Raw genomic sequence first — 10,271 nt, 5'->3', positions numbered from 1 at the left:
AAAACAACTAAAACAAACTAGGAGTTGAATCCTCATTACTTCTCTTAATGCTTTTCGTATTACCAAATTACTATTTTTTTGCATTATGCTTTTGTATTACTAAAAGAATGCAATGGTTGTTATTAATCACATAATTACTTGAGGGGACCCTGTAAGATTGAAACAAATCCAGTCATGAAAATAGCTACCATTTTTAACACTTTGTCTCTGTTACATTTTTCATTTCTCACAATCACTCTTTTTACTAGTAAGGAAAATGAGATTTGAGATGCTTAAATAGACTTAACCCAGTAGGGAGTGGAGCAGGAAGTCAGGATTGAGTCTGTTCTCAGCCGTGTTATTGAGTAGCTAGGTGGCCTCGGGTAAGTCACTTTACCTCTCTGGCCTTTGGTTGCCTTCCTAGAGAAAGGAAGAGTGAGTTAGACTTAGAGATGATACAGGTCCCTTCTTGCTCTGAGTGTTGTTTTGTGCTGGATTTTATTGCTTCCCTTTATCAGCAATGGTTCTAGTTCTTGTTTGGGGTTTTTCTTTTTCTTAATCCACACAATTTTCTCATCATTCAACTCAACCTGTCACTCAGAGAGTTTGTCCCTAACCAATCATGCTAAAATAACCAGTCCACCCTCCTCCACGGTGTATTATAAATTCTAAACACCTTAGCATGGTACACAGTCACCATAAATTGGCCCTCATTTTCTCTTCTAGAACCCAGAAAATAATCAATAAACTTTTGTTGATTGGCTTAATGAATATATCCAGTTCCGTGCTCTACAATGTGGCTGTTCACACGTGGCTATTTAAATTTAAATTAATTAAAATTAAAAGTTCAGTTCCCTAGTCTCACTAACCACATTTCAAGTCCTCAAGGCCACATGTGATTAGTGGCTGGTGTAAGGGACTAGTGGCACACAGAACACTTCCATCACTACAGGAAGTTCTGTTGGATGGTGCTGGTCTAAATAGTGGCCCTTCCCCCCTAACTCCTCTGTGGTCCTTCACTTGGACTCATAGGTCTCAACCTCTCAGCTGGGCAGACAGTAGTCTCCCCCCTCGCTAGTCCATTCTCCACTCTGCTTACTCACTGAGGTCGCTGATTCATGCTGCTGATATTTAGGGAAGACCTTCTCCATGTCAAGTCTTCCCAGGAGACTGAGCAGCGCACGATTCAGACCTAGTCCTGACTCAGGGACTTCCAGCCTAGACACTGTGTGTCAGTCCCATGCTTGAAAACTGTTGTTGTGTCGTCTTGACCAAAGCACCTTATAATGTTCCTCGAGTGCTGGGCTCTGGAGGGTTCCACAGAGAGAGTCACCTCTGCTCTCAGGAGGGGGCTAACTAAAACAAGTGTGTGTGTGTGTGTGTGTGTGTGTGTGTGTGTGTGTGTCAGGAGGGCCTGCATCCTGTAAGGTGCACTTGTAACTTCTGGCCCCTGAGGTGGGCCTCAGAGGCACACTGGAGGGTAGAGGGCCTCCTAGAGGGGGTGGAGGGCCGCCTCGGGCACTGCAGTTTCTTTCTTCCTCCCCACCCCCTCCTGCACCTTCTAGAGCCAGTGCCGTGTCCCATCGCTGCAGCCCCGCTCCCTGTCCTCTGCATGCCCAGTCATGCCTCAGTGCTGTTGAACTGCCTTTCCCTCAGTGGGTTTCCTTTCTCGTTTCTTTCACCTGCTGAATTCTCATTCATCCTTCAAAGCCCACTTCTAATGTCCCTCTCTGTGAACTCTTCCCCAGCAACCCGAGAGGAGTCAGGGGTTCTGGTTTCTGCGTGCCCACAGCTACCTGTTCCTCAATCTCGTATAGCACCTGTGTTTACCCTGACCAGCTAATTCCATACACCACCCTCCGGCCAACCAGAATTCCTCCAGATGAAGGACTTCTTACTCATCATCATCACAGCTCCAGGGCCTGAAATATAAGAGGGCCCTAATCAATGATTTGGGACAGACGATCAATGAACACATAAATGAGTGCACAAATGGATGAACATCATGAAAGTGCCTGTCTGGGTTCTCCAGTGAGACTGTGCTGGTTACAGGACTTCTAGAACTTCTGTGGTCTAAATAAAAAGACTGTAACAGTCTACATACTCTGATCAAAGAGAAAATGTTATCTTAATATTCTTATGTTTAACCTACTCTAAGTGTCCCCTTTGCCCTTTTTTTTTTTCCCCATAGGGTAGATTATTTTTTCTTTTCTGTCCCCACAAGCTTCCCTTTGTGGCTAACCAAAGCTCAAGGATCAAACGCATCCTCTCTAAATGCTAAGTGCCCCGGCGAGCTCTTTCTTCTGATCAGAGATGGCGCGGTGCTACTTACTGGCTCCTCCTTACTTGCTGTGTCGAAACTGCTGTATGCAAAACACACAACTTCTTCAGTAAACATTATTACACCACTGGGTGTTTCATAAACTAATAGGAAGCAGGCCTAACATTTTTGGATTGTTCCCAAATCTTTAAAAACACAATCAGACCAAAGAGAAAATTCATGAACTGTCTCCACAGAGGTTCCCTTCTAAGTGTCCTGGCTATGACCCCTGATTCACCCAACCAGTTTGCAATTTCCGTGGTCCTTCAGAGGAGAGGAAAGGTGTCCCCTGAAATCCCTCAACAAGCCAGTTGGACACATGGAATACTGATTAACCCATTCAACCACCTCACACAGTTTCTGAGATTCACATCTGCTTTTCTTGCAATGTCAGGATATTTTAAGTAAGAAGATTATCTCCCTCACAGTTACTTCTCCAAACGACTCTGCAGACACATCATCCTGAGAAGGGAACCAGGCTGTCCTTACCTAAAGTATACGGCTCCAGCTTCTTGCTTTCCCTAGTGGTTGGAGCTCCATGCCTTTTATTACAGGCTGGGGAAGAAAAACGAGGTTGAGATACATCTATAATCCCCATTCTTTACAATTACTTCTGTTAAATTTGCTGGTGTCAATCACATAAGAACAATTTTGTGTCACTGGAAAATCCCAGTTGCTGAAATCTTTTTAGTAACTTAATCAGCAATACTCAGACACTAAACCACATCTAGCCCTTGCTACATCCAAGATTTTGTTATAATCCCTGGACTTCTTAGATTATTTTCTGGTAAGCTCCTGTTCTGATTTTAGGAATGACCCAATAATGTGCATAGTTGTGATGAAGTTTATATAAAATGTGTGAGTGTGTGTGTGTGTATGTACGTGTGTGTGTGTGATATCCTCAGGGCTTCAGCAGATATTAACTCACAACCAGGTGAGGGAGTTTTTGTTAAAAAATAAAGTCTTGCCAAAAGTTCAGGACTTCCCAGCTTTTGAGGTCTCTTCTTTTATGACTCTATATTAACTTATGTGTGGCTCATGTGACAGCAAGTGTGAAATGATTTAATAAACAACCCCTGGGCTGTTGCCCTTCAGATGAATATTAGGTGGTGGTGGTCCTCTTCATCTGTTGCAGTTGCTATAACAGCACAGTATAGACTGGTTGGTTTATAAACGATAGAAATGTATTTTTCATAGCTCTGGAGGCTGGGGGCCTGAGACTGGGGTACCAGCGAGGTCGGGTCCTCTTCTGGGTTGCAGACTTCTCCTCACATGGTGGAAAAAATAGAGAGAGGAAGCAAGCTCTCTCTTGACTCTCAACAGTTCCATCTCATTCCAGTTACCTCCCAAAGACCTCGTCCCCTAATACCATGACACAGAAGGACAGGGTTTCAACACAGGAATTTTGGTGGTGGCGGAAGGACACAATATTCCATCTGTACCAGTAGTCAGCTACTCAATAGCCTTTTCCCTCCATCCGTGCACACAAAGTCCACTTCCAGGATAGACGCCAGTAACCCTCTCCGCTGCATTACTGGCCGCAGAGGCGTGGGACCCTATCCTGGCCCATGATACTTAAGGGGAAACTTACTAGGGGGTATTTTTTGGGAGAAGTTTTCCTCCTTATTTAAAAAAAAGGAGGGAACTCCAAGGGGATGAGCTTTCTCATTGTCTTCCTCTGGATGTTATAGTGTGAAGACAAACAATAACAGATAAGTCAATCTGGAATTCTGATAACTTTGTTACTATATTCATTATGCTCAAAAAATAGATACCTCCTTGTTTAAGCCAGTAGTTAGATATTCTGTTTACTGAATCTGATGACTCCAACCGACTATGGTGTTACAAGGATTGTTCTAAGGCACATGGCAGGGAATCCATATTTAGCTGTAGTTTATTCTTCCCTCCACCAGCAAAAAGGTGTTTATTATTCTTTTCTTCGTTACACAGAAGGCCAATGAATGAAGATGAGGAGGAGGGCACCACGACATAAAACGCCTAGTGCTGGGTTTGGAAAAACACAGGAGCATCAGCAAATACGCCGCCAAATCAAAAAAGCAAAGAGCCAGTATTCTGCCATGCATTAGAAAGAATCAAATTCCCCTTTGTAGAGAGAGGTTGTATATAAAGGGAAGATTGGGTAAGAGCATAAACAAAGACTGAAGACTCTGGAGGTGGAAGGGTCCAGAAGCAAGAAGGCAATAACTCAGGGGAGACATAGTAGAACCCTAACAGTGTAAGCTAAGAAGAGATCAATGAAATCCAGAAAAAGAGAAACTTAAAATTCACATCAGAATACTGCTTTCTTTCAACTAAGCTCTGTGGGTTTCAGTAATTCTCAACTAAGTTTTTGCTTTTTTTGTAAAGACCCAAAGTAAAGTGCCCCTCAACATACTCCTATAGATAGATACCAAGTATGTATGGGTCTGCTGTGATTGTTGAAATAAAGATTCTGGTACTCTTTTATCAGATTTTTCTATCAAGGTGAACATCTTTCTGGCGGTATCATAATTTAGATATTTATTAAGCACTTGTGTTAGCTGGTGGTATGATAGCCACCTCCAGAGATGGTTAAACCTCCAGAGATGGTTAAACCTACACAGCCAAGGAAGGGAAGATGGTCCCATCTGTCCACTAACAATGCTGGGAGCCCTGAGACAGAGGTCCGGGCCTGGGGCAATCCATCACATCCCAGCTATGGATGTCCTATGGCACTTTTTAACAGGAACCAAGGTGCTACACTAGTCAGCTGGCCCCTGAGAATGGGATTGCTTGACCTGAGGCAACTAGAATTAAACTACTTCTCCAGAAAAGAAACCATGCATTCCCTGATATGGTCTATACCCTTCCTCACCTTCACATGCCGGTTTCTTCAAAAAGGGAATCTTAAGTTCCTAACAGGAAAGTGACCCTAACGCTTCATAAAAGATCATGTGAAACACAAACAAACAAATAACCCTCAGAGCTATGAATGAATGCGTACGAAAATCCTCATACGCTGAAGCCATGTGAAATATGGCTGGTCCAACCCATCAGGGAATAGTGAGTCTTCCCACAAGGTTCCAGCTTGCTTTAGAGCTAAAGATGGAACTAGAAACTCTGATTCATATCATCTGATTCTGATCAAGGGTAGAATCTTTTGGCCATTCTCTCAGCATTCAAAGACTGTGATATGATTCCCTCGATAGCACACAAACCCTCCCTGTATCACAGGGTCCCAGTGGGGATGTAAGTGTTTGCCTCTGGTGAAAAGGGGATTTTCCATGGAAAATGTGACACAAATACTACCTTTTAGATCTCAATTGAATCGGGTTTTATATCAGAAAGACTTTTCCCATTAAAACTGTACTTTGGGAAAGTGGCTTTCAAAGGGCCTATGGGCTTCCTACTGGTCCCCTTGAGCCTTCCTGGGGCTCCATGGCCAGTTGTGTTCTGTTCAGGTTTAAAAAGGGGAACAATGCAGAACAGTGGGAAGTATGGGCTGTGGAGTCAGATCTGGGTTGAAATCTGGAGCCTGCTGCTTCCTCATTGTATGATTTTGGACCAATTAACTAATTTTTCTGAGTGTCTACCATAGGGGGTTGATGTGAGACAATACAAGTCATGTACCTAAGAACACACAAAGGATCCTCACGTTAAAGCAGACTCATAAAAATAGGGATCTAACCCCGTATCCAGCTCTGCTAAGAACCTCAGGGAAGGAAGCAATCACAAAGCTCAGGTAAAGCAGCCAGTGGGCTGGGACTAATGCAGTTCCCCAGCCTTTCACGCCACAGCAAGACATTCTCTTGCCCAGATTCACAGAAAAACTTTGAGCCACGTAGGTGGCCACATTACCTACACACCAAGTCTCTTCACATTATATTCAGGTCATTACATAATTCACTTCACCTTTTCCCAGGACCCATGCCCAGTACATTCACGGATTCCAAGTTTGCTGCAAATGAGCAACCCAGGCAGGCCACGTACCTCCTTCCACAAGCATTTCATAGATAAGAACCATATACTAGCAAATATCATTAGTGTGTTTACATGAAATTTGATTGTTACCTTCCTTCTTTCTTTCCCATGGGCTTCCCCCTCGTAAAGAGAGAGATGGATTGCAGCCTTTATTACTAAACATTCTCTTTCCAGCATCTAGCTCAGACTGGGATGTGACAGGGGGTAGCTTTTATCCCATTATTTAAAATAATAACTATAACATGACTATATCTATTCTTCCATTTCTGCCTGACTTTCCAGGTCTTGCATAATTCAGCCTCTCCATTTTCTGCCACTACTCATCTAGACCTCCTTTCCCCAATTCCCATCTCTGCCTTTTCTTCTCTCTCTCTTTTTAAACATTTTATTTATTTATCTGACAGAGAGAGAGATCACAAGTAGGCAGAGAGGCAGGCAGAGAGAGAGGGGGAAGTAGGCTCGCTGCTGAGCAGAGAGCCCGAGGCTGGGCAGAGATCATGACCTGAGGCAAAGGCAAAGGCTTAACTCACTGAGCCACCCAGGGGCCCCTCTCTCTATTTTTTAAAGATTTAACTCATTTATTTGACGGCAAGAGAGCACAAGCAGGAGGAAGGGCAGAGGGAGAGGGAGAAGCCGACTCTCCACTGAGCAGGGAGCTCCATATGGGGCTGGATCCCAGGACCCTGGAATCACATTCTGAGCTGAAGGCAGATGCTTAACCGACTGAGCCACCCAAGTGCCCCTGCCTTTTCTCCTCTTCTTCTAATCCACTGTTCTACACGACTCTCAAGGATAGTTAGGTGCCCCTCCCTCCTGAAGAGACCTCCATGTTCTGCTCTCTGACTTTGCCCTCTCTACCATGTCTAATCCATGTTCTAACACTGAACCTGGAGCGTCTTATATCCTACTCTTTTTTACTGGTGAATGTGTGACAGTGTTCTTTCTCCAAAGAGATTATAAATCCCATTAGAGCTGAGAATTCTGACTAACTTCATCTGAGTCACTTATACCAGGAAGCATCCCTTGATCCACCTCCCCAGGAAACATGGTCTCTCCAGTACTGACCTCAAAAGCACCCCACTTACCATATTATGATGTTCTCATAATTTCTTATAATTTCTGATTTCATCATTGCCTCTCTTTATGAGCAACAAGCCCCAGGAAGATAGAGCCAAGCCTCTCTTGCTCCCTCTTATTTTTTTTTTTTCCTCTTGCTCACTCTTATATTCCTAGTATTGTATACCTAGATGCAATACCTGCGAAGGAGTAGATAATTCATAAATATTTTTTTGAAGAAGTGGGTTTTCCACTAGTATAATTGGTGGAACAAGGAAGCCTGTTGATTTAGACACTGAACATACTGGGCATCTACTCCGGGTACTTGGGATGAAACAAGATTTCAGTCACCTGATCTCTGGATTGAGCAAGTCTGAGTGAACATCTTTACTACTGTTACCTGGGGTGCCCAGGTACAAAATAGCCACGCGTTATAATAAAGCCAGATCCTGTCAGTGAAGCCCAATGAGTTAATGGGATGAAAGGAGAAAACTGAAGGCATGTATTTCTGAAGGGGTATGAGTGGTTTCTGGAAGACTTCCTGCTCCTGCTGGCCCTTCCTCCCCAAATGGCCTTTATATAAGATCTACTACTGACCCCAAATCATACGAAAATCTTATAGCAATCCTGAAACTGAGCTTTAACTAGTAGCTAGTAGATCTCTCTCTTGCCTTTCAGCTCCCTGTTCCTTGTGAGCAGTACATTTGTGTAGGCATATGCTAGGACACCTTTCTGGAAACTTACTTTTGGAATGACACAAACTGAACAGCATTTCAACGTGTCCATAACAGATTTTGGCCACCAGCATAACAAATTCAAAGCTGCATGCTAATTTACTATAATGTTCAAACCATATCGTAGTATGTATTTAATTTTATCCATCTTAATATCACCCTATATAATAAGACATCATATCGTCATCGCTTTTCTTAAGTCAGTGCACTTTTCATGGGTTTAAGCCAAGGTCAATCCATTCCCCAATCTTCTGAAAAGCAAGGGAAACAATGAATTTGGTGTTGATTAGTTGTATCTTATAAATATTAAAAAGAAACTCTGGCAGACCAATCTCTGAACTCCTTCTGGCAAGAGGGGTTGGACTTATGGAATGGAGGTAGCCATTCATGTAGGATATTTTCTCAAGCTGGTGATTTTCTTTCTTCCGCCCTCCCCTCTTCCGTCCTCCCCCTTCCGTCCTCCCTTCTTCGCTCCTCCCTCCTCCCCTCTTCCCTCCTCCCCTCTTCCCTCCTCCCCTCTTCCCTTCTCTCTCTCCTCCCTCCCTCCCTTCCTTTCCTTTCTTCCTTCCTCCCTTCTATGCTCCCTTTCTCGGCTAAATGATTGCATAGTACTGTTCAAGATGAGAAAGTTTCTTCCATTCAGGCTTTTACCTATGGAGGCTCCCTTCCTGGTGCCCAAACTAAACTTGCCAACATCACCAGCTGCCTTCATCCGTCCATAAAGAAGATTGATTCTCTCAACAACAACTTGCCGACTTCTTCTTTTTCATCAGTACATCTTCCCTCCCATGAATGCTCCTCTCTTTTTCTTCCCTCCTAGAAGGTCACTCCCTATCCTTTGGTACTCTCTTCAAAGACTTGCTCCATGTTCTGTCCTCCTCTGTGGTCATGTGTTAGGAATGAATTCTCTCTCTCCCACGAAACGGGAGATCTTTGAAGGCAGGATCTGTGTCTCATTTGCCTTAGCATAACCACTGCCTTTAAAGGGGTCTGGAACATGGCGAGTGTTGAGTAAATGTTTGGACTTGATGAAGATATTGAATCAACATTGAATCAAAGAACAAATACTTAGTGTCTGGGAGATACAAAAAGCAGTGAGTTTAATGATCCACATTTTAGCACTTCATTCATCTGTGAGGGAGGAATAAATGGCAAGAAATCGTCTAGGCAACAACATCATTCCCTGTGAAGCCAGGGTTGACGGACAGACAGTACCAGTAAAGGACAATAGAAATTTCAGTCGCGCCTTATGTATGTAGTCTCTGAGGACAGTTGGACAACACTGATTTGAAGAGAAACTTGAGGGGGAAAAACAGACACAAGAATCATTTCAACTGCTTTCAATTAAGCCAACGTTACCTCCTTCCCATTTATCAGAAGCCACATTTTGCCCCTCTTTCTACACTTTTAGAGCTCTGACCAGTCATCCCAGATGGTTCTGCTTTCCCCAGCAGATTTCAGTACCATCTCCAGCTCGTTAATGTGGATTGAAAATGAAAACAAAAAGAACTGCGATTGCTTGGGAGGCCTCCTCTTCCCCCGCCCCCATCTGCTCCTAGGAGGTCTGAGGCCCAGAAGCCCGCCTGGAGGGGCCTGACAGGGGTATCCCCAAGGAATGCAAACAACATTCAGAAGACAGAATCAGGCTTTCAGTGAAAGAATGGAGTTTGGGGAGGTCTCCCTCCCTGATGTGCCCATGAGTCAGTGAGCTGTATTTTGAAAAGGCCATTATTAGTTAAGGCCTACTTGAAGTAAAATCTGTCTTGGATTGTAAACTTAACTCTGAAATTCTTAACCCCGGCCAGCCTGGCCTGCTTCCTGACGGCCCAGCCTAAACTACAGAGAGGGCGGAGCAGACACAATTACCTTATTTTATTAGCGCCCCTTGGTGCCTGGTCCCCGTCTCCGGCACCAGGCCTTCCCAGACATTCCCTTAGCTCATCCTCAGGATGCAGACATTTGCCTGGTGGATAAGTAGTTGCCATAAGCACATTAAGCTCCTCAGAGGAAAGAAGCAGTCACACTATTTGACACAAGTTACTACGCCTTCCACACAGAAACAGGATTGGAAACTTCCAGAGCCTTCTTTCTGACGTCCTCGATTTCTCCTCGGAAGCTTCAAGTGGATTTTCAGACTGTTTGGTTGCAGGATTTCCAGATTCTTTCTCTTCTAGGAAGGCAGGTATTCTTGCTCGAGGCCATGATAATGCCAAGAGCTGCAC

Source organism: Mustela lutreola, chromosome 14 (assembly GCF_030435805.1).
Source record: "Mustela lutreola isolate mMusLut2 chromosome 14, mMusLut2.pri, whole genome shotgun sequence".
Classification (NCBI taxonomy): Eukaryota; Metazoa; Chordata; class Mammalia; order Carnivora; family Mustelidae; genus Mustela; species Mustela lutreola.
Note: the sequence above shows the minus strand (reverse complement) of the source record.